The sequence below is a fragment of the Phyllostomus hastatus genome, unplaced genomic scaffold (assembly GCF_019186645.2).
Source record: "Phyllostomus hastatus isolate PE091 unplaced genomic scaffold, TTU_PhHast_1.1 phas_contig_38, whole genome shotgun sequence".
Classification (NCBI taxonomy): domain Eukaryota; kingdom Metazoa; phylum Chordata; class Mammalia; order Chiroptera; family Phyllostomidae; genus Phyllostomus; species Phyllostomus hastatus.
The window spans coordinates 7,472,192-7,487,317 of record NW_025333869.1 but is presented as its reverse complement, the minus strand read 5'-3'; the positions used below and the strand labels follow the sequence as shown (position 1 = coordinate 7,487,317).

The 15,126-nt window shown below is 39.4% G+C and overlaps 1 pseudogene; it reads left to right on the top strand.

Moving 5' to 3' along the window:
- Positions 1-2,190: 2,190 nt before the first annotated feature.
- LOC123821127 lies at positions 2,191-10,286 on the top strand (annotated as a pseudogene).
- The last annotated feature ends 4,840 nt before the right edge of the window (positions 10,287-15,126 follow it).

The window sequence follows — 15,126 nt, the reverse complement described above, 5'->3', positions numbered from 1 at the left end:
GCAATGTTTCTCTTTTGCATTAATCTCCTTTTTCTCTGTTCCTTCCTCTCTCTCTAAAATCAATAAACATATTTTTAAAATTTTTAATTAAAAAGAAGATAGTGACAAAATTACTGAACCTGATTTGAAATCTAGGAATTAGATCCAGGAACAGCATGAACCAGGCTCTCCATTAGTTTCCACTGCCCAGATCCCCACACCTATTTTGGTCACATCCCTCCACACTATGAGACCCCTCCCAGGCTCCCTATGTGCATATTCCAGAGGTCATTCTGTGGCTTTCAATGAAAGAACTCTAAGACATCCTTCAAGAAATCTTTCTACTTCTGAATAGCCCTTTGATCCAAATACCTAACAATGACAGAAAAAAAAATTTAAAAGAGGAGCACTCTAAGATATAGTCAGCTCAAAAAAGGAAAAAAAAAGATAAATATGTTTGGATCCAGAAACCAGATAGCAACACAACATGTTAGATGGCACAGAAAGCACAAGCCTGCTAAACACTGTAGCCCCAAACAGGCACTATTCCTGGGGACCTGGCTTTTTTACAGGTAAGAGGACTAAAAATTTTCCATGTGATGTGGAGAAAGGGCTCCAGTTCTCTGATTTGAGTCAGGTGTTGGGATTTGAATGCCCTGGTAGGGAAATAAGACTAAAATAAACTCTAACCCACTGCCTGAAGCACCAGTTCACTTAAAGTTCTGGATCACAAAAGAATTAAGGCTGCCTGCTGGCTTCTTGTCTGAGCTTAGGATTTCTCTATTACCAAATAATAGGATCTGTAAAACTCCATTATAATGCTTAGTCCTATGTGGAAATAGATGTGGCTTACAGAAAGACAACTGTAAAATGAGAAACTGATGGACAAGGCAGGAAAGAGGAGAGAAAAAAAAAACAAAATAAAACAAACAAAATCCCTAAAATATCCTACTCAAAACAAGCCAGCAAATTAATATTGCAAAAAATAAGGGAGATCCCAGAAAAGAAAAAAACTGAAGGAGTTTGTCATTACCAAACCAGTATTACATGACATATTAGAGGGACTTCTCTATGAAGAAGAAAAATAAAATATATGAATAATAAAATTGCAATAACTATGTATCTATCAAAAATCACTTTAAATGTCAATGGATTAACTATTCCAATCAAAAGATATAGAGTGCTAAATAATAAAACAAGAGTCATACATATGCTTCCTATGAGACTCCACTTTAAATTTAAAGACACACAAAATAAAAGTAAAGGAATGGAAAAATGTATTTCATGCATTAAATAAAAATAAAAAAAATGCTGAGGTAGCAATACTTACAGCACATAAAATAGACTTTAAAACAGAAGTTATAACAGGGTACAAAGAAAGACATTTCATACAATAGCCAAGGTATGGAAACAGCTTAATAAGTCAATTGACAATTAGAAAAAAAAAGCTGCGAGAACTTGGAAGATGGTGGCAAGATAGGTGGGAGCAGAGTCCACTTTCCCCTGTGCACAGGTGGAACACCTAGCTGATCTTCTGAGGAACAGAGTGAACAGCCAATGGTATCCTAGCATATATGAAGATTGGTGGCCAAAACTGTAGAGGACATTGAAAAATCAAATGGTAAGGAGATTGCTTTGGGACATTAAGGTCCCTGGGACCAGCACGGGGACCAGGGTGGCCTCAGCCCCAGGCCCAGCACCGCTGGGTGTGCCACAGAATTCTTGGGAGAGAGCCAGGTCAATGGCTCCCTCCCTTGCCAAAGAGAGGTTTGAGCAGCACCAGGATGGACCTGGATTCTTGAAATTGTTGGGGAAATATATATGAAGTAGCAAACACACAGAAGCGATGTGTGCCCACTGAGACTATCAAGGACAGCTGAGAAGAGTTGGGCCAAGATGGAGCCTAACCCAGATAGTCTCCTGTCTGGTTGGAGAGTTGGGCTGTGTGAGAGGCCAGGCATTTGTATGGAGTGGCAGGGTTGAATATGAGGAATTTTTTTCAAAAAGGAAAAAAAAAAGAGGTATTTGGTGGCTGTTCAGGGAATCCTCCCTCAGCAGCCACCCCCACTGCTTCCCGGCTGTGCACCCGAAGCCTCTGCTGCCAGGACCACGCCTGTGCCCCTATCCTACCCCCAGCCACAGGGGCAGAGGGCACCCAACTGTGTCCCTGACCCTAGTGGTGCACCACTGACCCAGCAGCCCCATATCCCCATGGCTGCCCCCAAAGCAACGGAGGCCTGTACCTGCCCATCACCGCCACACTGTGACTGCACTCCCACTGCACCAGCAGAGGCTGAGCACTTATGCCTGCAGCTCTGGGAATGGAGCATGCCCAACCCCAAAGCCCAGAGGCACTGCGTGCCCAACCCTACTGCCCCTGCTGCAGCAGCAGAGGAGGTGTGAGCCTGGGTTCACAGCTGCACAGCGTGCCCCCACCCAATGGCGCAACTGGTGGTAAGAGAAAGGTGGAGATACCCCCTGAAGAGGAAAGCAGCAGGGCTCAATGAGTCAGCAGTCCCCAAAAAGACAACTCAGTGGGGGAGCCAAAATACTCTGAAGAGACTTAGGGAGTCCGTAGCATCTAGGACAGCAAATAGAGAGAAGGTGATATGTGAGTTGCCCCTAATTGGTGCACCTCAAAAATTGCACAACTGGTGGACAACTGGGTGCAGAAGGGCACTTGGGGCCTGGCAGTGAACTGAGGAACTGGGTTGGAGGCTGGGTAACTGCAAAGAGTGTGGCTCACACCTGGCCCCATCCCCAAAAAAATACAAGAAGGGAGAAAAGCAAAACCAATCTCCCCTCAGCCTGCTTCAGCCAGGAAGACCAGCAGAACTGGCTTGGCCAGTTTAAAGACAGCAGGAGGCTTTTTTCCTTCCTTCCTGCCTTCCTTCCTTCCTTCCTTCCTTCCTTCCTTCCTTCCTCCCTTCCTCCCTTCCTCCCTCCCTTCCTTCCTTTTTAATTCCCACAAGTGAGACAATAAAACCTGGAGCTGTAAAAGGACCAGAGTTGGACCCATAGAGGGGTCATCCCAACAACTGAGACAATGACACAAATTTCACTTTGCTATTCCAGAGAACTTGCAAGTTATTGTATATTTGTATTATTATTATCTTTCATTATTTTTACATCTTTTATTTTATTAGTATTTTTTTATTTCTCTTCTTTCTGTTTAGTCTTCTCTCCTTGGTTTGTTAAATTGCATTGTTTGACTGGTTTCCCTTGTCCTCTCTTTCATGGTGTACTTTTAATTTTCCTTCTTTCACTTCATTTGAGTTCCTAGAGCACACTACTCTAGGTCCAGTACTTCCTATTCCTGTTATTCAGGTCACATAGATTCTGTCATATGATTGTTGCTCCATTACTATTCTATATAACTGCAGTTCCATACAGTTGTAAATACTACACAGCACCCCTCCCAGACCTTAGCTCACTTGACTGTTTCTGGAACTTTATTAGTGTTGTGGTTAACTCTATTCTCTCACATACTCCATCTATTTTCTATACTTTACTCTCACTTTACCTCATAATCTCACCTCCCACAAGCTCACTGCTTTCTAGATCCAACTTACAACCCTCCCCTTGCCCCACTAACAAGAGTCTTATCTTTTTTCCACTCTTTCTAAAAAGTGGATAGTTGAGTAAAATATCAGTTAACACTATACATATCCAAAGAATTTCCTATCCCTTGTCTACAGATTGGTACTTTAAACACCATAGAATACACTCCCTCTGTTTTAATCAATTTTGCCTTCCCCCTCCAACTGATCACAAAAAAAACAGTAGGTGGGAGCTGTGAACACCAGGATACCTGCTGGAAGAGGAAACCCACCAACAAAGGGACCACCAACAGATAACAACTGAAGAAGGTGAAGAAGGGAGTGGAAGCCACACTAACCTCCACCTAGGACTGATCAGGAAATACAACTAAATGGTGGAGAAATTACCCAGAACAAATAACTGAACAAGAGTGAGAGAGAAGCCTCAAAACCTCATACAGACAAAAGATCCAACTTCAACACAACCTATCCACACATGCACAACAGACTATGAGACATGGTGGATGGAGGGACCCTCAGTTAACCAGCTTGAGGGAAGGATCCACCAAAGAAAGATCCAACAACAATCAAAACCCAAAGACATACAGAGTGCCAACATAAATGACAGCCCAAGACCAGTGAGCTCAGGAGATAAAGGAAACTACACCACTGAATCTCACAGGTCTTCTACCATAGAAGTTCACACCATAAACCAAGGGAGTCAGACAGAACAATTTAAGAAGCAGAGGCTAATAAAAAGAGTCTCGAAAACAATGGGAAGAAAAAGAAATAATCCACAAATGAAAGGAAATGAAATGAAGCCTCAGAAAGAATGCTAAATGAAATAGGGCAAAGTCAACTATCACATATTGAGTTCAAAGCAATGGTTATCAGGAAGCTCAGTGAGCTCACAGAGAATTACCAAAAACTACAGGAAAACAACAATGAACTCACTGCAAACTAATCAACATGAAAAAGGAAATAGAAACTGTCAACAAGGACCAAGAGGAAATGAAGAATACAATTTCTGAATTGAAAGACACAGTAAATGGAATCAAAAGTAGGCTTGATGAAGCAGAGGATCAAACCAGCAAGCTGGAGGACATGGTAGGAAAAAATACACAAAAAGAGCAAAAAAGAAAAAGAGGCTCAAAGAATGCAGGAAATGCAAGACAACATGAAACGGGATAATATCCATATAATAGGGACACCAGAAGGAGAAGAAGATCACAGGATACAAAACATGTTTGAAGGTAATGATGGAAAACTTCCCTAATTTGATGAGAGAAAAAGTCACACAGATCCAAGAAACACAGAGAGTCCCAATCAAGAGGAACCAAAAGAGGCCCACTTCACAACACATCATAATTAAAATGGCAAAATTTCAAGACAAGGAGAGAATCTTGAACATAGCAAGGGAGGAACAGGAAGTATCATACAAGGGAGCTCTGATAAGACTAGCAGCTGACTTCTCAGTGGAAATATTCCAGGCCAGAAGGGACTGGCAAGCAATATTCCAAGTAATGAAAAGAAAAAAAAAGACCTGCAACCAAGACTACTCTACCCAGCAAGGCTCTCAATTAAAATGGAAGGCCAAATAAGGAGTTTCCCAACAAAAGAAGACTCAAAGAATATAATTCCTCCAAACCAGCTCTGAATGAGGTGATAAAGGGTCTGCATTAACAACAGGAAAAAAAAAAACGAGAGAAAGAGGAACACAAGTACAAAAAACTGACAATGAATAAGTATCTATCAAAAAACCCCCTAAATGTTAATGGATTAAATGCTCCAATCAAAAGACATAGAATAGCTGAATGGATAAGAAAGCATGACCCACACATATGTTGCCTACAAGAGACCCACCTCAGACAAAAGACCTAAACAAACTGAGAGTGAAGGGCTGGAAACAAAAATTCCAAGCAAACAGACAGGAAAAAAAAAGCCAAGGTAGCAATAGTCATATCAGACAAAATAGACTTCAAAAAACAAGCCATAAAAAGAGACCCAGAAGGTCACTTCATAATACTCAAGGGAAGAATCCATCAAGAAGACAAACATTACAAACACATATGCACCCAACACAGGAGTACCCAAATACATAAGGAAAATCTTGGGTGACTTCAAGAAAGTTATTAACAGCAACACAATTATAGTAGGGGATTTCAACACCCCACTGTCAAAAATGGACAGATCATCCTAACAAAATATCGACAAAGATATTGTGGCATTGAACAATGCCCTAGACCAAATGGATTTAACTGATATATATAGAGAAACTTTCATCCCATAGAGGCCAAAAACACATTCTTTTCAAATGCACATGGAACATTTTCAAAGATAGACCACATAATAGGACACAAAACAAGCCTCAATAAAATTCTAGGAAATTGAAATCATATCAAGCATTTTCTCTGACCACAAGGGACTGAAGCTAGAAACCAACCTCAAGGAAAAAAATCCCAAACACTCAAACTCATGGAGATTGAATAACATGCTATTAAACAATGAATGGGTCAAGAATGAGATTAAGGAAAAAATCAAAAAGTTTCTGGAAACAAACAAAAATGAACTCACAACAAGCCAAAACTTATGGGACACAGTGAAGGCAGTCATGAGAGGGAAGTTCATAGTGACACAGGTTACCTGAAAAGGTAGAAACATTTCAAGGAAACAACCTAACCCTTCATGTACAAGAACTGGAGGACCAACAACAAAGACACCCCAGAGAAAATAGAAGGAAGGATAAAACCGAGATAAGAGAAGAATTAAACAACATAGAGACTAAAAGCAGAATTCTAAGGCTCCTGGCCTTATTGATGTAAGGATCAATAAGGCCAGGATCTGGTTCTTTGAAAAGGTAAACAAAATTGACAAGCCTTTAAGCAGACTCATCAAGAAAAAAGAGAGGACTCAAATAAACACCATCAGAAATGAAAGAGGAGAGATTAGAACAGATACCACAGAAATACAAAGGATTGCAGGAAATTACTATGAAGAACTATATGTCAAGAAATTTGAAAACCTAGGTGAAATGGACAAATTTCTAGAAAAATAGAATCTTCCAAAACTTAATGAAGAAGCAGCAGAAAGCCTGAACAGACCAATAACAGAAAATGAAATTGAAGCAGTAATCAAAAAGTTCCTGACACACAAAAGCCCTGGACCAGATGGTCTCACAGGAGAATTCTACAAAGCATTTCAGGATGAGCTAACCCCTATCCTTCACAGATTATTCCAAAAAAAATCCAAGAAGATGGAAGACTCCCAAATTCTTTTTATGAAGCCAGCATAATCCTAATCCTTAAACCACACAAAGACACAACAAACAAAGAAAACTTTAGGCCAATATTGCTAATGAACATAGATGCTAAAATCCTGAACAAAATATTGGCAAACCACATCCAGCAATACATTAAAAAGATCATACATCTTGATCAATTTGCATTCATCACAGGGATGCAAGGATGGTACAATATTCACAAATCAATAAATGTAATACATCACATAAACAAAATGAAAGACAAAAATCACACGATCATATCAATAGATGCGAGGAAAGCATTTGATAAGGCACAGCATCCACTTATGATAAAAACACTCAGCAAAGTGAGAATAGAGGGAGCATTCCTCAACATAATAAAGGCCATATACAAGAGACCTACAGCCAACATCATACTCAATGGGCAAAAATTAAAACGTTCCCACTAAGATCAAGAACAAGACAAGGATGTTCACTTGCCCCACTCCTATTCAACATAGTGTTGAAAGTCCTAGCCACAGCAATCAGACAATAAATGAAAATAAACATCATTCCAATTGGAAAGGAGGAACTCAAACTGTCATTGTTTGCAGATGATATGATAGTGTACATAAAAAATCCTATAGACTCCCCCCAAAACTACTCAACCTAATAAGTGAATTTGGCAAAACAGTGTGATACAAAGTCAATATTCAGAAATCAAATGCATTTTTGTGCACCAACAATGAAATATCAGAAACAGAAATCAGGAAAAAATCCATTTAATACAGCAACAAGAAAAATAAAGTACCTAGAAAAAAATGTAACCAAAGACCCAAAAGACCTGTATTCAGAAAACTACACAACACTGAAGAAATTAAGGAACACACAAACAAATGGAAGCATGTACCTTCATGCATTGGAAGGATTAACATAATCAGAATATCCATACTACCCAAAGCAATTTATAGATTCAATGCAATCCCTATTAAAATATGAATACATAATTCACAGATCGGAACAAATATTTGAAAAATTTATATGGAACCATATATGACCCCGAATAGCTGCAGCAATTTTGAAAAGTAAGAACAAAGTAGGAAGGATCACAATACTTGATGTCAAAATGTATTAGAAGGCCACTGTTATCCAAACAGCCTGGTACTGGCATAAAAACAGACACATAGATCAATGAAACAGAATAGAGAGCCCAGAAATAAACCCATGTTTCTATGGTCAATTGATATTTGACAAAGGGGAAAGAAGCATAAAAGGGAGTAAAAATAGCCTCTTCAACAAATGTTTTTGGGAGATCTGGGCAGCTACATGCAAAGACATGAAACTTGATCACCAACTTATGCCATATGCAAAAATAAATTCAAGGTGGATAAAAGACTTAAATATAAGTCATGACACCATAAAAGTCCTAGAGGAAAACATCAGCAGGGAAATCTCAGACATTCCACACAGCAACATCTTCACTGATATGTCCTCTAAAGCAAGAGGCATAAAGGAAAGAATAAACAAATGGAACTTCATTAAATTCTAAAGCTGCTGTGTGGCTAAAGAAAACAGCATTAAAATGAAAAGAGAACCAACCATATGGGAAAACATATTTGGCAATGATACCTCAGACAAGGTTTGGTCTCCAAAATATATCAAGAACTCTCACTACTCCACTCCAAGAAGACAAACAACCCAATTAAGAAATGGGCAAGACTAGAATAGACACTTCTCCAAGGAGGACATACAGAGATCCCAAAGACACATGTAAAGATGGTCAGCATCACTAGCTATCAGAGAGATGCAAATTAAAACCACAATGACTTACCACTTTACAGAATGGCCATCATAAACAATTTCAACAAGTGTTGGAGAGGATGTGGAGAAAAGGGAACCCTGATGCACTATTGGTAGAAATGCAGACTGGTCCAGCTACTGTGGAAAACAGTATGGAATTTCCTCAGAAAACTAAAAATGGAACTGTCTTTTGACCCAACAATTCCACTGCTGGTATTATATCCTAAGAAACCTGAAACACCAATCCAAAGGAACTTATGCACCCCAATATTCATAGCAGCACAGTTTACAATAGCCAAGTGCTGGAAGCAATCTAAGTGCCCCTTGGTAAATAAGTGGATCAAAAAACTATGATACATTTACACAATGGAATATTATGCAGCAGGAAGAAAGAAGGAGCTCCTACCTTTTCGACAGCATGGATGGAACTGGAGAACATCATGCTAAGTGAAATAAGCCAGGAGGTAAGAGACAAATACCATATGATCTCACCTTTAAGTGGAACATAATCAACAAAACAAACAATCAAGCAAAATATAACCAGAGACATTGAAATTAAGAACAATCTGACAGTAACCAGAGGGGAGTTGGGAGGGGATAATTGGGGGAAGTGTTTTAAGGAACTATAAAAGACACATGGACAAAACCAAAGGGGTTGGTGGCAAGGGAGGCAGGTGCATTTGGCTGGGGTGGTGGCGTGGTTCCAGGAAAGTGCAGTTAACTGTAATTGTACAAGAATGAAATAATTAATTTTAAAAAATATGTATTTAGTAAAATCTGTTTAAAAAAGCTGTCTACATATATACAATGGAATATTACTTGGCCATGAAAAAAGAATGAATCTTACCATTTGCAACAACATGGATGAACCTAAAAGGTATTATGCTAAATGAAATAATTCAGACAGAGAAATACAAATACCATATGATTTCACTCATAAATCTAAAAAACAAAATAAGTGAATAATCCATATAGAAACAAACTGATAGAAAGCAGAGAACAAACTGATGGTTGCCAAATGGAAGAGAAGTTGAAAGGATAGATTAAAAAGATAAAGGGATTAAGAACTACAATTTGGCAGTTATAAAATAGTCACAGGGACATAAAGTACAGCACAGGGAATAGAGTCAATATGGTAATAACTATGTGGTAGGTTGGTACTAAACTTATATGGGGGTCTCACTTTATCAGTTATAGAAATGTCTAACCACCATGCTATACACCAAAAACTAATATAATATTGAATGTCAACTATAACTGAAAAATAAAATATAAAAAACTTAAAAAAAATTATTTATCTTTCTTTCCAGCTTGAATCAGGCATAATCGCTGTTGCTAAGGGTGGTGAGAGGAAGAAGGGCCATTGTGCCATAATTGAGGTAGTGACTAGAGAATACACCATCAACATTCACAAACACATCCATGGAGTGGGATTCAAGAAGTGTGACCCTCTGGCATTCAAAGAGGTCCAGAAATTTGCCATGAAGGAAATGGGAACTCCAGATGTGCCCATTGACTCCAAGGTCAACAAAGCTATCTGGGCCAAAGGAATAAGTAATGGCCTATACCATATCTGGGTGTGGTTGTCCAGAAAACATAATGAAGATAAGAATTCACCAAACAAGTTCTATACATTCATCACCTATGTACCAGTCATCACTTTAAAAAATGTATAAACAGTTAATGTGGATGAGAACAAACTGCTAACTTTCAGTTATAGAACTACCTAAAAAAGAGTTTAAGGGTGCATGCAAATACTGAAAAATGATAGCCTAGAACATAAATAATTAAAACATGAATTTGGGGCAAGATGGAGATGTAGGTAGACACACTGTGCCTCCTCACACAACCAAAATAAAGACAACAAAGATTTACAAACAAACAAACAAAAAAACACCCCAGTACTGACAGAAAATTGAACTGTATGGCAGTCCAACAACCAAGGAGTTAAAGTAGACACATTTATCCAGATTGGTAGGAGGGGCAGAATTGAGCAGCCAGGTGGAGAGGGGTCAAGGCAACAAAAGCTACAGCTTGCAGACCTGGGGTACGCAAGGCAGCAGCAGGTGGACCCAGCAAGGCAGCAGACTGTGGAGAGGCACTGGAGCACAAGGTGGATGGCGGACCAAGCGGTCCCACATTTGTACACAGATAAACTAGGTGAAACTGGGGAGAAAGATCTCGCAACCCAGGATTCTAGCATAGGGAAATAAAGCCTCAAAACACCAATTGAAAACACCTGTGGGGGTTGACCTGCCAGGAGCAACTCCCAGCCTGAAAGGAGAGTTCATTGGAGAGACCCACAGGGTCCTAGAATGTACACAAACCCACTTACATGGGAATCAGCAACAGAAGGGCCCAATTTGCTTGGGGGAAGCAGCGGAAGGGACTGAAATCTGGCAGAGAGTGGAGCAAGAAGCACTGCTCCCTCTCAGACCCCTGCCTCACGTACAACATCACAGCACAGCCACTGGGTTGACCTGCCTGGGAGAACACCTAAGACTCTGCCCCTCACTATGTAACAGGCATGTCAAAATAAAAAAAAAAATGGCCCAAATGAAACAACAGATCAAAGCTCCAGAAAAAATACAACTAAGTGATGAATAGATAGCCACCCTATCAGATGCACAGTTCAAAAGCACTGGTGATCAGGATGCTCACAGAATTGATTGAATTTAGTCACAAATTAGATGAAAAAATGAAGGCTATGCTGAGTGAAATAAAGGAAAATGTACAGGGAACCAATAGTGATGGGAAGAAAACTGGGACTCAAATCAATGGAGTGGGCCACAAGGAAGAAAGAAACAACCAAACAGAAAAGAATGAAGAAACAAGAATTCAAAAAATGAAGAGAGGCTTAGGAACCTCCAGGACATCTTTAAACATTCCAACATCTGAGTTATAGGGGTACCAGAAGGAGAAGAAGAAGAGCAACAAGTGGGAAAGTTATTTGAACAAATACTAAAGGAGAACTTCCCCAATCTGGTAAAGGAAATAAACTTCCAGGCAGTCCAGGGAGCTCAGAGAGTCCCAAAAAAGTTGGACCCAAGGAGGAACAACCAAGGCACTTCATAATTACATTACCCAAGATTAAAATGAAGTAGAGAATCCTAGAAGCAGCAAGAGATAAGGAGACAATTACCTACAAAGGAGTTCCATCAGACTGTCAGCTGATTTCTCAAAAGAGACCTTACAGGCAAGAAGGGCTGGAAAGAAGTATTCCAAGTCATGAAAGGCAAGGACCTACATCCAAGATTTCTCTATCCAGAAAAGCTTTCATTTAGAATAGAAGGGCAGATAAAGTGCTTCTCAGATAAGGTCAAGTTAAAGGAGTTCATCACCTCCAAGTCCTTATCATATAAAATGTTAAAGGGACTTATCTAAGAAAAAGAAGATAAAAAACATGTATGGTAAAATGACAGCAAATTCACAATTATTAACAACCACACCTAAAACAAAAACAAAAACAAACTAAGCAAACAACTAGAACAGGAACAGAACCACAGAAATGGAGATCATTTGGAGGGTTATCAACAGGAGAGTGGGAGGAGGAGAGAGGGGGAAAAGGTACAGAGAATAAGTAGCATAGACAGTAGGTAGAAAATAGACAGAGGGAGGGTAAAAATAGTATGAGAAATGTAGAAGCTAAAGAACTTATGACACATAGACATGAACTAAAGGGGGGGAATGTGGGTGGGAGAGGGTGTGCAGGGTGGAGGGGAATAAAGGGGAGGAAATGGGACAACTGTAATAGCATAATCAATAAAATATATTTTAAAAAATACTTGGGCTGTATACCAGCTTCTTTCTGTAGTAAGTTTAAGTGTTTTTTTTCCAAAAAAATGCAAAACAAAACCTGCACATAAATGTTTATTGAAACTTTATTTATTTGCTGAAACTTAGAAGCAACTAAGACGTCCTTCAAGGGTGAATGGGTAAGTAAATTTTGGCATATCGAGACAATAGACTATTATTCAGCATTAAAAAGAAATGAACTATCAAGCCATGAAAAAACATGAGGAACTGTAAATGCATATTACAAAGTGAAAGAAGCCAATATGAAAACACTATATACTGTGTGACTCCAACTACATGAAATCTAGAAAAGGCAAAACTACAGAGGCAGCAAAAAAAATCAGTGATAGCTAGGGATTATGGCAGAGGATGGTGGAGAGGGAAAAACAGGCAGAGCATGAAGAATTTTTAGAGTACTAAAAATATTCTGTATGCTACCATAATCATGGACCATGTCATTATACATTTGTCCAAACCCACAGAATGTACCATACCAAAAGTGAACTCTAAGGTAAACTATGGACTTTGGGTGATTATGTGCATCATATAAATTGCATTTATCAATTGGAACAAATGTAGGTTTATCAACTGGAATAAATGTACCACTCTGGTGGGGGAATCTTGATAAAGAGGCTATGCATGTGTGGGAGAAGGTTAAGTATGGGAAATCTCTGTACTTTCTCTGCAATTTTGCTGTGAACCTAAACTGCTCTTTTAAAAAATACTTAATTTAAAACAAACTTCACTGGGCAGAATAAATTTTAGATAGAAACTAGTTGAGAACATTAATGCATTGGAAGATAATACTGAGGAATTCACCCATTACACAGGACACAGTTAAAAATAAGATATAACTAAAAGATATATTTGAAAAAGAAGTTATAAGACTGAAGGCTACTTTTAGATGTTCTAACAATTATCTAATAGTGGTTAGAGAGCAGAGAATGAAGAAAATAGCAGAGTACATATTTAAAGATATATAAAATACCTGAGACATTTCCAGAATTAAAGAAAGGGTTCTCAGAGGGCACTATTAGTACCAGTCAGCATTAAGAAAGACAAATCTATGCCTAAATAAGTTGTAACAAAACTGCAGAACATTAAGGGCAAAAAGCTTCCAGAGAGAAAACAAAAATTGCTAATAGAACAATTAGACTGATGGCAGACATTCCATCAGTAACAATGAGAGCCAAAGACAATGGAGTAATATCATCTAAAAGGCTGAGAGTAATGAACTCAATTTAGAATTTTATGCCAGATAAACTATCATTTATAAATGGTAATAAAAGAGTGTCATACATACAAAGACTAAGGATTTAGTACCTATAGACTTTCACTAAAGTATTAAAGGTCTGTTTTAAGGGTATGAGGATTTGTTTTACTCAGGTGTGGTTGAGACACAAAAACATGCAAATAAATGTCAAGAAAGAAGTTTTTATACTCTAGATCCCTGGAAATGGGAGGCATAGAACACCACATAAGAGGCCAGATAGGGAAATACCAGAGTCAGTCAGAAGACATAGAGAGTAGCGAAAACATGGGCAAGAGACTTTATTGTGGTTTCTTTAAGAAAGAATGGGCAAGACAGATGAATAGGCTTAGGACTAGCTACTTTGAATAATATTGGTGGGCTCTGAGGCAGAGGAGTTGTCCTTAGTTTTCTGGTACCTGGTGCTTGGGTGATTAGGACAGGTGGATAGTAGTCTGGAGCAGAATACTCCAATGAAGGATACAGTGTATGCATGGATTCTAAAATGGTTGGTTTGCATATTAAAGTCATGTTCTAGGGAGAGTCACTTCGTACCTCTAGAAACTGGCTAGCTCTGTGAGAGGCAGTCCTTCCAGGGTAATCAAGAACCCAGATGTCAAAACATCAGAAAATACAGAAAGTAAGACTTCCAGCCAAGATGAAGTTCTAGATAGACATACCATGCCTCCTCGCACAACCAAAAGAAGGACAACAACAACTTTAGAAACAAAAAACAACCAGAACTGACAGAAAATTGAACTGTAAGGAAGTCAGACAATGAAGGAGTTAAAGAAGAAATATTCATCCAGACCAGTAGGAGGGGCGGAGATGGGAAGCCAGGTGAAGAAGACTTGCAGCAAGGCAGCGGCTGGAGGACCCGGGGAAGGCAAGGCAGCAGCTTGCAGACTGGGCAGTCTCACATTCACATTACAGATAAACCAAGATGAACAACTGGGGAGCAACACAAGCTGTGCAACCCAGGGTTGCAGTACAGGAAAACAGAGACTCAAAGCCTCTGACTGAAAACTCCTATGGGGTTGAGGTGGCAGCAGGAGAAACCCCCAGCCTCACAGGAGAGTCTATTAGAGGTACCCACAGGGCCCTCCTAGAATGTACACAGACCAACCCACCCAGGAATCAGCACCAGAAGGGCCCAATTTGATTATGGGTAGCTGGGGAAGTGACTGAAAGCTGGCAGAGAGCAGAGCAAGTGGCACTTTTTCCTCTTAGACCCATCTCCCACACACAGCATCACAGTGCTTCAAAGTGGGTTGCCCTGCCCTGGTGAACACCTAAGGCTCTGCCCCTTACTACATGACAAGCGCACCAAGACAAAAAAAAAAAAAGGACCCAATTGAAAGAACAGATCAAAGCTCCAGAAAAAATACAACTAAGAGACATAGAGATAGCCAACCTTCAGATGCAGAGTTCAAACCACTGGTAATCAGGATGCTCATAGAAATAGTTGAGTATAGTCACAAAATAGAGTAAAAAGTGAAGGCTATGCAAAGTGAAATAAAGGAAAA